Source organism: Dermochelys coriacea, chromosome 2 (assembly GCF_009764565.3).
Source record: "Dermochelys coriacea isolate rDerCor1 chromosome 2, rDerCor1.pri.v4, whole genome shotgun sequence".
Classification (NCBI taxonomy): Eukaryota; Metazoa; Chordata; order Testudines; family Dermochelyidae; genus Dermochelys; species Dermochelys coriacea.
The window spans coordinates 71,275,332-71,293,860 of NC_050069.1; the positions used below are offsets into that span (position 1 = coordinate 71,275,332).

General features: G+C 39.8%; 1 long non-coding RNA gene across 1 annotated transcript in view; it reads left to right on the forward strand.

Annotated features, from left to right (window-relative positions):
- The window catches only part of LOC122458690, a 36,354-nt gene extending 18,510 nt beyond the window's left edge, over positions 1–17,844 (forward strand). The window contains exons 2-3 of the long non-coding RNA XR_006278841.1: positions 13,665–14,996; positions 17,487–17,844. This is a non-coding gene — a long non-coding RNA (uncharacterized LOC122458690). The remainder of the gene's footprint in view (positions 1–13,664; positions 14,997–17,486) is intronic.
- Positions 17,845–18,529: the final 685 nt, after the last annotated feature.

An 18,529-nucleotide genomic window follows, 5' to 3' on the forward strand; every position in this document is an offset into this window, starting at 1 on the left:
GCTGCGGGGGAGGGAGGACAGCAGAGAAGGGGCCAGGGACTAGTCTCCCTGGCCAGGAGCTCAGGGGCCAGGCAGGACAGTCCCATGGGCCAGATGTGGCCCATGGGCCATAGTTTGCCCACCTCTGGTATAAAGCATGCCTTGTAAGGTATCAGGGGAAAGGTTATGATCTTCTGAAAGTCATTTCTTGATCCATATATGTGTATAATTAATGCATATGAAGTTATGAGAATTGTGTAGTATGGCTGTCACTAAAACATACTGTAAGTTGTGGGAATCAACCACCTATTAGCTCCGTAGAGGCAACAGCAAGGAAAATAACCAACACCTGGGTGGGGTACCAAACAACCCATCAACAGCCATTGCCCACCCAGGTGCTACAATGCAATGACTCACCTGCATGAGGCCACACCAGGGGAATTGCTCAACCTTGTTTGGAGAGACTCAGTAATGCTCACCTGACTTTGAAGGGATGAAGGCAAAGCCAAGAGGGAGGAAAGGACATCATAAAAGGATGAGATGTATGCCATGCTCTTCCTCTCTCTTACACTTACATCTACAGACACCACCAACACCAAGTGACTGAAGCATTGATCAAAAGGGAGAACCTGACTGAAGAGTAGCCAGTCAGCCTGTGGTGAGAAGCATCTAAGTTTGTAAGGACACTGAAAGTGTTAAGATCAGCTTAAAACGTGTTTTGCTTTATTTCATTTGACCAAATCTGACTTGTTATGCTTTGACTTATAATCACTTAAAATCTATCTTTATAGTTAATAAATGTGTTTGTTTATTCTACCTGAAGCAGTGCATTTGGTTTGAAGTGTGTCAGAGGCTCCCCTTGGGATAACAAGCATGGTACATATCAATTTCTTTGTTAAATTGATGAACTCATATAAGTTTGCAGCGTCCAGTGGGCATAACTGTACACTGCAAGTCGAAGGTTCCTAAGGTTGTGTCTGGGACTAGAGATATTGGCTAGTGTCATTCGCTTACAAATAGCTGGGAGCAGCTTACATGTCAGAGGCTGTACGTGGGGGTTCTTATAGCAGAGCAGGGTAAGGCTCGTTCCCAAAGTCAAGGATTGGACAGGCCTAGCAGATCACCGGTCCAGATAATACCAAAGGGGAACATCACAAAGGGGTTCAATAATGTTTCATTAAAAATTTCAACCAAATTAAAACATTTAGAATTTGTCAAATTCATGCTTTCTTATGGAAAACTGTGCAGTCACAAAAATTGTGACAGGAGGATCTTGCTGGCGTAATGGGATCTATGAGTGGCCTAAAACTGCCAGAGAGGCTAAACCATGCCACCTCCCCACCACCGGCTTAGGGAGGATGGCTGGGGAAAGAAGTACGGCCATGGAAAAGGTGTATGGCTGGAGTGTAGCTTTCAGGCTGCTCCACATGCATGGAAACTGGACCAGTGGCTCCAGGATCAGGGGAACACAAAGGTGGCTTGAAGTTACCTTTGCAACATCCCTCTTGAGTTACATTGGGTGCTCCTCTGCTAGAGCCAGGGACTAAGGCCTCTGTTTATAATTAAACTTCCAAAATATTAAAAATGTATTTTCTCCATTATCTTCTGTGTACATCACCTAATTTCAGTGAGATCTGACAATCCTACATTCTTATGTGCCATTGCCTTTCCACTGCAGATGATTTGAAACAGTAACAGGACCTTCTCCTTTTGGGGCTGTCTCTACAGAGAAATGGTCAAATTATACAATAGTTTGGCATTCTGTTTCACTTTTAGAAAGCATCAAACATTAAGAGATTCTGGCTATGTATCACTGGGTACAGTTTTAATGACATAAAACTAAGAAAACACCAATCTAAACTGGCAAATCATTTCTTTTCTCCAATTTTATTAAAAAACAAATAAAAACAAACAAAAAAACCCCTAAATAAAACAAAACAGCAAGACAGTTCAAATTAATCAGAAGGGTTACTCCCCAGATTTTCAGTAATTTGCATCATTATGTTTCCCATTAGGCTTGGAGCTAGAAATTCCAAACAAAACAGGTATAATTAAATCGCAAAAAAAAGTCATTAATGCAGAGTTAAGATTGCCTGGGGATAGCTTGTGCCTTTCCATAACATCGAGGTCAGTAAACCATGAAATACCAGATAAATGCCCATACAATCTTAAGTCTGTCCCATGGGAGCTGGCAGCCAATGGGAACTATCTGCATGTACTCCAGCTGCATTCACTGTATTAGGTGGAACTGAATTGAATGGTGAGGGAATAAGTTGGAGCATCTTGGAAGAACTGGGATTGGTGTCATGAGGAGATCTGGGTCTGATTCCCACCCCCCAAGTGTGTTATCAAAGGAAAGAGGAGAATATGTACTTTGAGGTTTCAGTCTGCATCATTGCAGTACAGAATTGTGTAGATTGTGTCAGTAGCAAAGCATTGGGATCTTCTTGCCATGTGTATTGTCAATGGTGAGGTGGGATATGAGAGCAGTCTGTGGATTCCAAGGCCAGAAGGGAATATTGTGTTCCTCTAGTCTAACATCCTATGTAACACAGGCCTGATAACTTCCCCCAAATATTTCCTAGAGCAGATCTTTTAGAAAAATATCCAATCTTGATTTTAAAATGGTCAGTGATAGAGAATCCACCATGATCCTTGGTAAATTGTTCCAATCGTCAGTTGTCCTTGCTGTTAAAAAAAAATTATGCCTTATTTCCAGTCTGAATTTATCTAGTTTCAGCTTCCAGCCACTGGATCGTGTTATACCATTCTCTTCTGGATTGAAGTCTGTTGTTAAATATTTGTACCCTATGTAGATACTTATAGACTGTAATCAAATCACCCTTTAACCTTCTTTGATAAACTAAATAGATTCAAAGAGCTCAATTATTATAAGGCATGTTTTCTAATTCTTTAATCATTCTCATGGCTCTTTTCGGAACCTTCTTGAATTTATCAACATTCTTCTTCAGTTGTGGGCATTAGAATTGGATACAGTATTCCAGCAATAGTTACACCATTGCCAAATACAGAGATAAAATAACCTCTCTGTTCTTATTCAAGGTTCTCCTGTTTATGCACTTAGGATAACTATAACCTAATTATAATATTTAATGTGACTACTCACAAGTTTCTGTTAAGCATGCGCTTTCCTGGATTGGGACCTATGTGTATAATTGGGATTGCCATTAAAAGTCAACATTTCTCTGCAGATGCTACATAGTTAAGACAGGTATTTTGAAGTAAATGGAATATGGTAAGGACCAGCTTCCCCTTCCTTCTTCATAGTGCTCCAGGGTAGTCTACACTGCAGAGCAAGTTCACCCAGGATGCCTCTCTGATTTAGGTCAGTTCTGTTAGCTGCTCCGTAGCGAGGGCAGGAGGAGCAATGACCTTATCCTTACTTGCAGTGCCTGCTGTTTTCAAACCCTTGCAGTGCTCAGCATTGGTTTAACACTGCTCCTATTGAAGTCAATGGGAATTTTACCATTGATTTCAACAGGAGCTAAGTTAGGTCAATGCATACTGAGTGCTTTGGAAGATCCCACCCATTGTGGCTGGTCCCTGCATAGGAGGAAGTCTCCTCATGACCTCTTCCCTACCTTATACACCTTGCAGGGCCAGACATCATCTGACCTTAAACTTCTTTTGTAATTTAGATATTTTTTAGCTATTGGCAACTTGGCTTTACAGGCAGAGGGGAAAGATAGTACTAATAAAAATGTCTAAAGCGCTCTAAAAATATCAAAAATAGTTTGTATCTATAGTAATATAGATGGCATAAATACAATATATGATGTGTGATAGTATAAAGGTTTTATTGGGGATAACTTGATTACCTCACAAGTTTAGGATGACTGCAGTATTCAGATGAGTTATAAATCCGGTATGTGTGCCAATAAAGCCATAGAACAAATGGAAAATGGGTGCACAGCAACAATTAATTACAACTGTTGGTCTTGTTCAAGGGATCAAATAATGATGCGCTCAAAAACAGATGCGGTAGCATAGATAAAGAGTGAAATGTACCCTTTCTGTAGGGTGCAAAAGAAGAGAAGAAACACTACTACTAATAAAAAGTAGAGGACTGATACCAATAGAATTCTGAGATATGAACAAGGGGAACAAGTGGTCCTTTGTACCCATCTAGTTAAGATCCACTTTCGGAAACAAAAGATGTTTATGTATCCATCTTCAGTTCTAGGAGGAGGACTACATAGCTAATTGTTTGAAACTGAAGACATGGCTGTGGAGCCAATTGTATTTACTGAATATAACAGAAAGAACTGTTAGATGGAATGGTAAGGCCTATTGTTTGAACTTTCCTCAACAGGTTGAGTTTTAATTTGTTGGAAGTACTTTGTCTATGGGAAACTATACCATAAAGTACCACCAACAAATTAAAATCTATATGTATCAATGTCTGTATATCTCCTATTCTAGGAGGAGGACTACATATCCAATTGTTTGAAACTTTATAGTCTGGTAATCTTTTCAATGTAACATTCTTTATTTCTTGAGACTACTTGGTTGCACTGAAAAGATTACCTGACTAGGAACACTTTGAGGCTTTACTAGCCATTCCATGGATGGAGTTCATACACCGTAGGCGATCCTTTCTCCGCCTCACAGGAGAACAAAAGTTTTCCTGTGATTTAAATTTGATAAACAGATCACACGTAATTATTTTGTCCAGGAAATGAAAGAAGACCTAGAAAGCTTAACATCTTGTCTAGCTTTTTATAGTTATCAAAAGCAAAGTATATTGATATTCTTAGATGGAAGGCACTATGCAAGTTCTTGTTGTTGTTTTATTTTATTTTATTATTACTATGTAACAAGTTTTTGGTTTTTTGAAACAATCTTTTTTAGACTGCTGGATGAGACATTAGTCAGCCTTCAGCAATATTATCATTCAATTTCTTATGCTAGTCTCATGCAATCTAATCAATAATTCTCCTTGTCATAAAAATGCAGACCCAGCAACAAGCAATTCATGAATTTTATGACATAGCTAAATTTGCATTAGTCTTAGAATTTATAGACTGCACACACATCCCCTTTCATGCTCCTGCACAGAACAAAACCATATTTAGAATATGAAAGCTATTAACTTCCTGAATATTGCAGATGATGTAAAATGCCAAGGATAAAAGATTCAGCAGGGACTGGTGTTGGGCTTAGTTTTATTTCAAATTCTTATTCATGATCTGGAAGAAAAAGAAAAAAGCCCAATATTTAAGGCCCCTATTCCTGCAACACAGGAAATACTTACTCATATATGACAGGTTTCAGAGTAGCAGCCGTGTTAGTCTGTATTCACAAAAAGAAAAGGAGTATTTGTGGCACCTTAGAGACTAACACATTTATTTGAGCATAAGCTTTCGTGAGCTCCTTTTCTTTTTACTCATATACGTAGTCCCATTGACCTCAAGTGGGCTACCGGTGTGAGTAAGGATTGAGTCCTAAATTTGGCAATGATACTAACAATGGGAAACATTTCAACATTTTAAATACCAGCATGGGAAGTGAAATGATACGGACTATTTAAGACAGGCCAGACATATGGTTAGGGAATAGAGAGGCAAAGTATATTAGACATGGGTCTGAAAAAAAGGGAATCCTACATTCTAATTCTGACTCTGGCAATAGACTTCTTCTGTAGCTTTTGTTAGGACTTAACCTTTCTGCCTTGGTACCCCCATCTTACAGGAGTGTTATGGTATTTAAGCAGTTTGTAAAGCACTATTTATGTGCCAAAATTAATCAGAAAGCACAAAAAGAAAAAAAGCTCTGGTGATCAGGAATCTAGCTTCTTCCTTCTTCCCATTCCCAGTTTGTTTGGACAATTTTCCTTTGCAAAACTCATTTAAATGTTGGCAATGATGCACAGGCCCCTGGACAAGCAGTTGGGCTCTACTTCTGCAGCAGAATCTAAGGAGTGCGGGAGATATCTCCACTGTAGCGCGCACTGTGTGTAACATGAGTCAGTTAAGTTTGTCAGTTAAGGTTGGCATGTATCCCACAGAATCCTCTTGCTTCCCCTATGGTGTGTATAAGTTGCTTATGCATTTTACAGGCTTGATCAAAATGATAAGGCTGGCTCTTCCTTTAATATTAATTATTTTTTATGAATCTTGGTCTAAGGAGAATTGTTCCTAACCTGGATATGGTAACATCTGATAAAAGATTCTCCAGTGGCTATACCTGCAGGTGAAACATGAAAAATAAGATTAGTCTAAATTGATATATCTGGCTAATTAAATGATGTGCACCGCTTCAAAAAACATCTGATTGATATAGGTACATTTTCAGCATATTTCAAAAGAAATTATCTTTAGCACTGTCCCTTAGCAGTAACAGTTATATTGTACCTAAATTTGTAGTAGTGGCTGGCTTTAGAAAAAGCTCATTAAAGTAATTGGACTTAGGAAAGTTAATTGCTAAATATTTATTGCATTTCTGAATAATTTCCTCTTTAAGCTATGAAATGCCTACAGTTGATAGGCATACTACACTAATCCTTGGTCATAAATTGATAGCTACAGAATAGGAATTAAAGGGGTAATAGGTGTTTCAGGAAGACTTGTGCTTTAAATGAAAGGTAAAAATAAAATAAGACAAAGCAAACAGAAATAATGCTTATGTCAGTTAAATCATGCTCAATGAAGGATTAAGCTAACAAGCTTTCATATTAATCACACAGCCAAAGTGCTATAGGCAACAAAGTCTGCTTTTTGAACCAGAGTGCTGGTTAGCAATTATACAGAAAAATGACTTATCAGAGCATACAGTTACTGACAAGCTTCCATGGCAACATTTGTGAAAAAGAACCTTAACCTAAACAGAACTTACTTATACAAATGAAACATTTCCAATGTTTATGGAACTGAGGTAGCCTCCGAAGCAAGGACGGAAACTAGTGGCAACCATAGTTATTTTTGTTGCTACTGCGACATGAGATGAAAAATCTAATGGTGATGACAAGTACTTATAAGCTTTTTTTTTTTCCATGGCACTTTCAGAAACTCAGCAAAATGGCTCTTTAGGAGAACAAATAATGCAATCTTAGGGCTCATTCCAGCTCTTATTGAAGACAAAGTGGTCTGAGCAGGGGCTGCTATCTGATTTGATCTATTTGCAGTACATTCACCACTGTATTATTCAGGTAACATACTGAATGTAGAGTAGTATCACTTGTTTGGAAAAGGATCAGACTCTTTACTTCTCCCTCATTCTACTTTGTATTCTTAAAGGGGATTATTCTTGGTGTTGTCTTGCAATTTTCAGGCCATTCTGTAGTCACCATTATTGAGGCAAGGCTTATGCAAAAAGATGTCTTGCATTGTTCCCTAACACTGGTGAGAAAAAGACGCATTCTGATATCTCAGTGGTCCCCAAACATTTCAGGATCACCACCCCCCCCCTTACTCCTGTCTGCGCCTCTCCCCGGGAGCCAGAGCCGGAGCAGGGCCACGGCTCCTGGGGGCGGGGGGGGGGGGGAGGGAAGGGAGAATGTGGACGGGGTAAGGGGGCTGAAGCTGGGGCCACACCTGGGGATGGGTCTGGAGCTATGGCCAGGAGCAGAGTCCCAGCCAAGGCTGGGGGCAGTGCTGGGGCTGGAGCAGAACTGGGGACAGAGCGGGGCTGGGTGGCGCTTCCTCCCTGCCCCTCCAAACCTTCCTCCAAGCCCCCCCGGGGAATGCACCCCACAGTTTGGGGACCATTGTGATATCTGGTAGTACAGGGAATTCCACAGGTAAGGTTCTAAAATGAAGATATTTATGCTCTCTGGCACCCAGAATTTACCTTGAGGATCCTCAGTCACAATCTCCCAACAAATTTCTGTTAATATGCTGGGTGTGGAAGTAGTAGCAGCTTCTGAAATGACTAGTTTGTAGGTCACTGAGGGCTTTGAAGGTGAGAACTGGTACCCTGTGTTGCCAATTCTCATGATTTTGTCATGAGTCTCATGATAATTATTGTTTTCCTTACAGTCCCTGCTCCTGGAATCAAGTGGATATGAAATGATTTTAACCTTCATTCTGACAGAAAAAGAAACTTTCTAGTCCTTGTGGTTGTGGAGAAAGCTTCAGAATGTGATCCCAGTGGACCCTAAAGCCTGAAAAAACAGAAGGCAAATAAAAAGAACACCAAATCTATTATTTTTACATCATCTCATTATTTTAAAGCCAGTCTCATGATTTTTGGTGAGCCTGACTCTTGATTTTTGAATGTTTGGGGTTGGCAATACTGGGTACCAGAAGTGTAATGAGAATTAGATAAGTAGGCAGAAGGATGCTCCTTTCCATTTAGATAGGTCAAAGATTTTACGTTGCTCAAGAAATATTTTGCTGTTGTTTTTAACCCAATAGAGGGTCTTAGATTCATCAGCATGACCAGATTCACCAGTGTGGCTCTAGTTATCTCAGAGACATTCTCTGCTCTATTATGACTCCTGCCCTGTTACATTTTTATTTAACATCATAAATAATAAATATAGTACTTAAAAGTATGATAATTGTGTCGGGATTTATTGCTGCTGATAGCTCAGCAGAGCAAATTTAATCCAAATAGGTTTTGAAGCTGGATACACCTTGATAAGCTTAAAACTGACTAATTACTCTAAAACTGCCATATGAATTTATATAATTGAACAGAACTTTAACATTTAGCAAAATTGACAGTAAACGCTATTTAAAAAACGCAGCCAAAATTTTCACATTTGGATGCCTAACAGACGACACCCAAATCCATGATTAAGCACTTAAATAAATAGCTTGTTAGTATCATCTCTTAAATTGAAACTGTTAAAATTTTCTCACGGTTTACTGAGTCTGTCAACAATCTAGTCTGCGACACTAAGCCCTTTGAGGAAGGAACCTTATCTTTATCTGTGCCTGTAAAGTATCAGAAAATTTCACTATATTTTTAATAAATAACATTAATCTTCAGGGAATAAACTATTAGAATTTTATTGCCTTCTCAAATAATTGTCTGTTTGGTATATCACATCTGCAAATAAATAGTTTTCATAGAATCATAGAAGATTAGGGTTGAAAGAGACCTCAGGAGGTCATCTAGTCCAACCCCGTGCTCAAAGCAGGACCAACCCCAACTAAATCATCCCAGCCAAGCCTTTGTCAAGCCGGGCTTTAAAAACCTCTAAGGATGGAGATTCCACCAGCTCTGTAGGTAACCCATTCTAATGCTTTACCACCTTCCCAGTGAATAGTGTTTCCTAATAGCCAACCTAGACTTCCTGCACTGCAACTTGAGACCATTGTTCCTTGTTCTGTCATCTGCCACCACTGAGAACAGCCTAGCTCTAGCCTCTTTGGACCCCCCACCTTGAGATAGTTGAAGGCTGCTATAAAATCCCTCCCTCACTCTTCTCTTCTGCAGACTAAATAAGCCCAGTTCCTTCAGCCTCTCCTCCTAAGTCATGTGCCCCAGCCCCCTAATCATGTTTGCTGCCCTCTGCTGGACTCTCTCCAATTTGTCCACATTTTATCTGTAGTGGAGGACCCAAAACTGGACGCAGTACTCCAGATGTGGCCTCACCGGTGCTGACATCACTGGCAAGCTGATATGGGACTCTCTTAATAAAGAATTTAAGGAGGGTATTGAATAAGTTAATACAAATTAACATGGGTTTGTGGAAATTAAATCCTGTCAAGCTAATTTATCAATCCCAACTGTAGTAAAGTTTGTCATACAAGACAGGGGGTCACTGTGTTAGTCTGTATCCACAAAAACAACAAGGAGTCAAATAAATCTGTTAGTCTTTAAGGTGCCACCAGATTCCTTGTTGTTCATACAAGACAGTGTCTTTTGGCAGCCTATCACTAGAGAATCCAAATGAACTTGTTTATGTAATGTGCAATATTGTTTGGAGTTATCAGATGGTACTGTTACACAGAGGCTTCTGTTTAACTGAATGTGTAGACATGTCTTGAAAGAAATGCTATCTTGTTAGCTGTGTTGCAGCTCTTTATAGAAACTGTGCATGTCATTGCTGAACATTTATTCCATGCCTCAGTCCGTCTGAGTAGAATCTCTCCTAGTTGCAGAACTTCTGTCTACAGGATTCCTATGCAAGCAAAACAAATACATTACATGGTATCAGAAACACTATGTACTATATGAATATCACATGTTATCTCTTGGCTTGTTTGCACCATATGAGTATAAACATTTTTATCTCCTTTAATATATTTCAATTTTATGGCCTGTTTGTGGCAGAAGTGGAGCTGCTCTGTGGTAATGTAAGACTACTATCTGTGACCTGGTTATTGGGAGGTTTACTATATGGATATGTTGGCTTAGTTTAATAGCAGGCTTCTGGAAAAAACAAGCAGGAAACAGGACAGTGACTCAAGATAACCACTGATCTGCCAATGCATAAGGAACCACGCAAGAACCCTTTGCTTTGATGTCCTGTCTGTAAACTCCTATGGAGCTCACCAAACTATTTTTGGACAGCAAGGTCTAAGATTTTGAATACAGGAGGAAAAAAAACCCAAATAATTGTGAAAAGGTCCCTCTCTCAGCAGGGAAGAGACATAGTTGAGGGAAACAGACTGATACCCAGACCCAAGAGGTTTAAAATATCTAAGAATGAGAGGCCTGCTTAGGGTCTCCTTCCCCTGCACATCTACCAATGTGATATATGCCATGATGTGCCAGCAATGCCCCTCTGCCATGTACATTGGTCAAACTGGACAGTCTCTACGTAAAAGAATAAATGGACACAAATCAGACGTTAAGAATTATAACATTCAAAAACCAGTCTGAGAACACTTCAATCTCTCCAGTCACTCGATTACAGACCTGAGAGTGGCAATTCTTCAACAAAAAAAAACCTTCAAAAACAGACTCCAACGAGAGACTGCTGAATTGGAATTAATTTGCAAACTGGATACAATTAACTTAGGCTTGAATAGAGACTGGGAGTGGATGGGTCATTACACAAAGTAAAACTATTTCCCCATGTTATTTTCCCCCACCCTCCACTGTTCCTCAGACGTTCTTGTCAACCGCTGGAAATGGCCCTCCTTGATTATCACTACTAAAGGTTTTCTTCCTCTCCCCGCCCCTCCTGCTGGTAATAGCTCATCTTAAGTGATCACTCTCCTTAGAGTGTGTATGATAACACCCATTGTTTCATGTTCTCTGTGTGTGTATATAAATCTCCCCACTGTATTTTCCACTAAATGCATCCGATGAAGTGAGCTGTAGCTCACAAAAGCTTATGCTCAAATAAATTTGTTAGTCTCTAAGGTGCCACAAGTACTCCTTTTCTTTTTGCAAATACAGACTATGTATTTGCTATTCTGAATCCTAATGGATGGTAAACCTCTAGGTAAGATAGGTATGAATGTAGACTTTTGTTATTTTAACAATTCATTTTCTCAAGTTTTGCTTTATTCCTACTGTTAAGATTAAACGATACTTTGGTTTAAGAAGGCTGTCTGATCACAGTATTCACCATTGATCACAAGCTCCTGAAGGCAAGAACCACAGGTGCTAAACCCAGTCAGGCTTGCTTGGGCAATATGATCGAGACACAAGGTACAGTATGTAGCCCAGGGCCCAGTGTAAGAGTGGGAGAATCATGGGACTCCTACCAGGAGAGGTAAGGGCACAAGGTCTGAGACCTGAGTAGGTGCACTGGGAGAGAAGTCGTAAACTGTAACACTGCCATTTTAGCTCATTTTACAAAAGTAACTTTTCAGTCAGTGAACATCTCTCCAATAGTATTTCTTGTTTGATTTTTTTTTTTATTTTGAAAGTTTAATACTAAGGAATACATGATTCCCTATTGCCTCCTTTGGGCACTGACTACCTGACAGGCAGCTGGACTGATGAGGTTCTGCTGAACTGGGAGTGAGAGGCAGACTTTAGAGAGCATATGGTAGAGATGGAGGTGGGGAATGCAGTGGTTAGCTTTTAAATTAGATGGGGCTTGACCTTCTTGGCTATAATGTATATATTTTTATATAATGAAAACCATTTATTTTCTTTTTCTTCATGCAAATAACAAATTATAAATGAAGTTTGCTTTACTTTGGCAACCGTTTCCACTTTTGTGGCATGATTTTCTTCTGCTTGAGTTGCCCATACAATTTTCTATAGTTTTGTTAATATGAAGTTTCCCATTATCTCTTTCAGAACCTTACTGCAAACTTACAGCCAAATTCAGCCCTATACAGTAGTACCTTACATCATGATGAGCACCATTTGATTTAATGATACTACTCATCAAGTAAGGTACTACTCGGAGTGAGTAATGGTGGCATAATTTGGCTTTAGTAATTTATATGATCCATTTAGTTGCTTGCTCCAGCATACACAAATGTCGTTTTTAGCTTTTCTTTAAGTGATTGACAAATTGATCATAGTCCCATTTTCTTCTTGCATCGTTTGTCTAAACAAATGTCTGTCACATTGGCATATTTACATATGCTGAAAACCAGTAATATGCTTTTCCAACTCGTTTCCATAATTACAGTTAATTTCAGTATCCGTAATAGGATCAAATATATCTTTAATAGGCAAACTTCACAGTGTAACACTGCACACTCCAGCAGTTTTCTGTGGCTCATATACAGAGTTGAAATATCTCCTTCTATGTTTTTTCATCTTCTGATGTTGCCAATTCACATGTATAATCAAACAGCTCCATTACTACAAGGCCACAGTGTTTGTAGATAGATATTAAGGTTTGAGCATAAGCCTGTCTGTCACTTACTATTGGAGTACTTAAAATATAATTAGGCACACAATTAATGACCAGTATTCATTTGCAGATTGTCGTCTTATTTATGGTTAGCATCCATATGATAGATACCATGTTGTAGCACCTACACCCTCTGCTGTTTGTATTGAATATAGCTATTAAAATGATTAAATTTATTTTGCTTTCTTTATTCTTCACTTCAGAGGGTGAATTGGAGTAGCTTTGTTACAGTATTTGTGTGCATGAGGACAATGAGAATTATGATTTCAGGACTAAGCCCCGTGTGGTTAGCAGATCCTAACATCTTTTTCTCATTTGGTGGTATTCCTCAAATACTGCAGTTTTCCCCTGCATGCTAAAGTTTCAGTTACACGTTTTCCTTCCCTTAAACAATACTTGTTTTGCATATTGTGTGTTGCTGCAGTTTTAGAAAACCTTGGCATTCAGTTTGAGTTGTATGTTTGAAGTACCAGTGATTGCAAAGTCACACTGAACCTTAGTTCTTTACAGATGGCACTACTTGTAGGGTTTTTGTTTTGGTAACACTGATTTTTTTTAAAAAAGTAATTCTCTCACAATTTCTCCTCATCCCAACACTTCATCAAAGTCTCAATATCTTGGCCCTACATTGGTGATCCTGCTTGATTCCATTCCCTCTTAGAATCAAGCATGTTTTTTGTTGTGTCAAGTGAACAATTTTGTTGTTGTGTATATATCATTAATTAGTTAAGAATTAAAATGTAAAGAGCAAGGCAATGGCACAAGAGAACAAGAAAGTGAGAGAAGCTGAGGCTCTGAGTTGTGAGTTGCCTACGCAGAGTCAATGTATTTTTCATGTAACCAACAGATGGTGATTGAGTAAAATTGCTATTTCTTAGTAGTCTCTTTTTTTTTCAGCATCTGGTATACTCACTTCATCTTATCTGTTCCTTATTCCTGTCAGACATTGGAAAAACAAGTAAACAATCTAAGCCTGATGAAAAAGAGATGAAGAAGCACACCGATGACACAGTAGTCTAAAACACCCAAAATCTCTTTTGTGGGTTTCTGTTTAAACATTCAACAAGAAAAGAAACAAGACTGAGTCTTCTGGAGTCCAATAGCTGAAATCCATCTGGGAAGAATAGTAGTCATTTTAGTAGACAGCCAACACAACTCAGGGATCTTTCCAAAAGAAATTAACAGAACTACTTTAAGGTGATTTTTGTCTGTTCCTGTGAAGCACAGCAGTGACTTCTACAGCATCTCAAGTTCTACAATACAGAAGTCTGCTGAGAGATCAAATAGTATCGGCACCAGCAGGTGACCTTTCTCTGTTCTCCTGAACCACTGTCACTAACATTATTGCCATATCTTGTCCAGGTCTATATCCTGGAATTGGAAGATATCAGATGCTATTGGATTTGGTCAAACATTAGCTTCCCAAAGGCCTTCCTCAAAAGGAGTGGTTAGATATGAGACAATAATTAGGAGAACATTAAGGACAAGAAATGGTTTTCTGAGTATCCTTGACCACAGGTTGAGAAGTTGCTGTCTTTAAGGAAGGCCCTAAAAATCTCTGCCTATAAAGGATTCAGGTATTCTCAGTAGGCTTCCAGCAGCCATGAAGATATTGGATCAAAATCACAGGTGGCTGACTGCAGATCTTCTGGAGCATTAGAACCTCTAGTGGCAGAAATTGGATGAAAGTCAATCAGGGAAGGAGGTGCATTTGCTCCCTCCTGCTTTCATATTGTTACCATAGATTCTGTGAGATTGTCTTGAATCTGGTTAATATTATGAGACAAATAGACTAAAACTCCTCACAATGAGAAAGTGCCCACTGGGAAATTGCCTGAAGGTAATCTGGATTGATTGCATGGACCGCCATCTCCAACAGTTTTACTGGTTGTGACTTCGAAAAGATTATCACAGAGGAGAAGGACCTCTCTATCCATTTGATTTAGGAATTAAATCCTTGTGTTGCGGTTAGTCAGATTTGGTGCCCAAATCTTTATCCTCCCCCTCCTTTATTGACTCAGCATCTTTAGCACTCTTCATTCAGAAAATATTTGGCAGGTACTCTGTCATTGTACTTGTAAACTCCTTAGTTGGTTATGTTTCACTGTGGAGGGTCCATCCTCTATACATCTTTCTGCTGGAGGAATTCTGGGTTCTGAAAAGAGAAGAGGAAGGTGACCCAATGTTTGGTTGAGCTTTTTTCCTGAAGAAGCAATGGATGGCTATACCAATGACATACTTTTTAAAATAGAATTTGAACATCCTTCATTGGCAGGTAAAAATGAAGCCTCCTGGGAATGAAATTTAAGGGTTTACAATACAATATATCTATCTACATGCACATGAACCATGTAGGAATAATTATTTTATGTTCTTCCACCCCCCACCCCCCGTAACAGGATAAAATATAAATTCCTGACAGCTAGATTTCGCACAGACAGCTATAATTTCTGAATGCATATAGACAGGAGAACTTGGTTCCCTTAGCAACCAAAGCCACTTGAAAGCTCTTTAAATTGTCTCTCATTATTCAGGTTCTCTTTTATTGTAGCGGTTGGTCAATCAGGTAGCAAAGAGAAAAATAATTATCAGGTGGACTAAAATGGAACAAGCTAGCAGATTTTTTTGGGGGGGAGGCTAAGGGGGGAGTGTAACTACGTACTATTTCCCAGAAGACTAAAAAGAGGCTTGCAAATGATCACAGCCCCCACACCAAAGCTCATGGCTGAACCTCAAATTTTCAGCTTTCTTCAGAGTTTAATTTACAAACCTCAAAAGGCTATTTCATCTTTGGGGAAGGATAATCGAAACTCTAGCAGAAAATGAGAAGGTTTTTTCATTCAGGAGGGCTTCACAGCCTAATCATCTGGCATCTGGCAAAATGACAGAGACAGCAAGTAGCCTGCAGAAAGACCACTATCTGCCATGATCCAGTCAGCTCTCAGAAGATGGATAGGGTTAGCACTTAGATGGGAGAACTTAAGACACCTAATCTTCTGAGATGGTGACATCAGTCCCTTGTTGCAGCCTGGCACATAGGTGCTAGAGAACGTAATGCTGGAGATTCAGTAGGTTTTACTCTTACATCTGAATCTGTACTGAATTAATGTCCTAGTATGTGGTTAGAGGGCATTGTGCTTCTGGATATGCCTTTTTGTTTTGTTTTTTTCTAATGAGATGATGAATCTGAGGCCCTGCCTACTTGTTTTCATTAAAGATCCTAGTACATACAGGACAACTATATGTTAGTGAGGTTACAAAGTCAAGCATTTGACAGGAAGTGCCAGATATATAGTTACCTGTGCAATCACATTTATGTTGCATAGGCAACCTTGCATTTTGATACCTTGTGTGTCCAATGTGTGCAGTGCAGGAGGTAGGGGTCCTGTGGAAAAATATGATCATGTAATTATAGAATACCATAGCACATATGCATAAAGGGGGCCAAATCTGGCATTTTAAAACTTTTTGATTGCTTGAATTTGCAACCTAAATAATAATCTTTTAATATACTATTTTGTATGTATTCTCCTATTTTTAATGGAAAAAAGTAAAAACAAATTCCACTATGTATATCAACCGTGTATCCTCACCCCCATCATCATCAGGTCTGGAACCCTTTATTTTCATTACTGTAGAACAAACTATTACTCAAGCTGTAAGACTAACAACTGGCACTATCTGCTGGGTACAGAGTCGTGGCCTGGCTTGGATTTCTCTCTCCCCACCCCCCCACCACCCAGGGAGCAGGGGGATTTTCAGCAACATATGGTGTCCCCAGAGAAGGGCATGGGCGGCTGGGTGGACTGTTAACCTCTTTTTTTCTCTCTCCCTTTACCCATGTGAGTTGAAGGATCTCCTGCCCCTTGTGATGACCTCTGGAGGCTGGGAGGGGAATGGGACAGGGTATCTATCCCTATGCTGATTGTGGGAGGGAGAGTTTTGGCTCTCTCCCTGTTTCTGATTCTTTGGTAGTTCCCAACATTCCCAGCGCAGTGCAGGCTGCTTCCACAGTGGTGGTGTTTGGGTGACATGAGCCTGGCTCTTTAGCATATGTGTTCAGTTGTTATTTTGGCAAGCTGCCAAAATTTTCCTCAGGCATGCAAGCAAGAGAAGGGAACTGGTGAATTCTGGCAGTTTATAACTCAGCTAAATCCAAATGTAATTTCATGAGTTAAAGAAAAGGCACTTTTGTAGCCTGAAGGCTTTTTCCCTTCTGAATTTCAAAGGCCTGCAGCAAAGAATGGATGGGGTAGAGCTCTTAAAAGCAGTTGCAAGAATCTTTTGTAATGGAAAGTGTTAGCCTAAATATAGAGGTTATCGCTAGTTCCCTCTATAAATGATATTCTTTATAAGAGAAGGGGAGAGCCACAGTGGCCTGGCCAAACTCCATCTCATTTAATTGCCATTCCACAGTAGGGGACAGTTACTCTATTCAGTCGAGGATAGGGTTGCCAATGTTGGTTGGAGATATTCCTGGAGGTTTCATCACATGACATAATCTTTAATTCCTGGAAATTCCAGGACAATCCTGGAGGATTGGCAGCCCTAGTTGAGGATGAGCATATCTGTTTGCATACACTTTTAGTACTTGAAGATTCTTTGAGATTTATAAGCCATAACCATACTCAGTACTTGCAGCTTAGATGGAGAATGGAAGTTGGGAAGAGAGAGGGTTGTTCCTTATCTAAACCTGAACACTTTAAAAAGTTTGGGGTCAGTTATTAATTAATCTAACTCTATTTATTCACCCTCTTCATTTTAGATTTGTCTGGAACATCCAAAATAGCAGGGTTTTTTTTCTCCATAAGAACATTTCTGATCCAGCTAGAGTAACTGGAGAACAGCAAACCACTTCCTCCTCATCAATCCTACCTTCAACTTAACAATCATAAGTCTCACTTTACTGATAAATTGACCAGAATGCAGCCTCAATCTTGTCTGAGTGAAATAATTGTTTATTATAAAACACACAATGAAATGGTTAGCCAATGAGTGTTAAAGATGCTGCTACACTCTGGCTCCTGTGTGTGTGTGTATATGTATGTGTATACATACATAGATGTGTATAAAAAACATCTGTAATGTGGAAAACTTCAAATAAAATGTTAAAAGTAATTGAAAATTAATGAATTAAATTATAGATTAAAAGTGACAGCCAGTAAATCCCCCCCTAGCCAATACTTCAATCTAGAGTGACTTCCGGATTTTATAGGACAATCCTGATATTCAGGGTTTTGTATCATATAGGAGCCTATTACCCCCCACCCTGTCCACTTGCTCTTTGGTCACCCTACTTCAGTCACCCTATTTCAGTCAGGCCCAGATTAAAGAAGGTCATGTCTCTGTGCACTATGGAAATTGGGGAGCCCCCACTTTTCATAAACTAGACAGCAAAGGTGCCCCCGTTCCATACATACTCCACCCAACACAGACCCCAGAATTCCCCTCTCCTCACCCCACACATAGAAACCTGAATGCCTCTCCCACCCCACATATATCCCACCAACTCTCCACCAGCCCCCACCAACATCCCAGAAACCCTGACATAAATCACACTAATTGCAGCCCCCAACATCTCAGCTCCACCAGCCACAGCCCCCAACATTCCAGACCTCAACCCCACTGCTACCCCACCCACAACTTACCCCTCTCCCTGAAACAGCTGCTTGCTTCCAAATTGCCCCCACTCACGCCATAGCCCACCAGCAACTCACCTGCAGCTCCTCAGCTGCTGCCCCCAGGACCCATCTGGTCAGTCACTGGCGCTTCTCTGGGTCAGTGCTTTGCTCCCATCCCAGGCCAGGG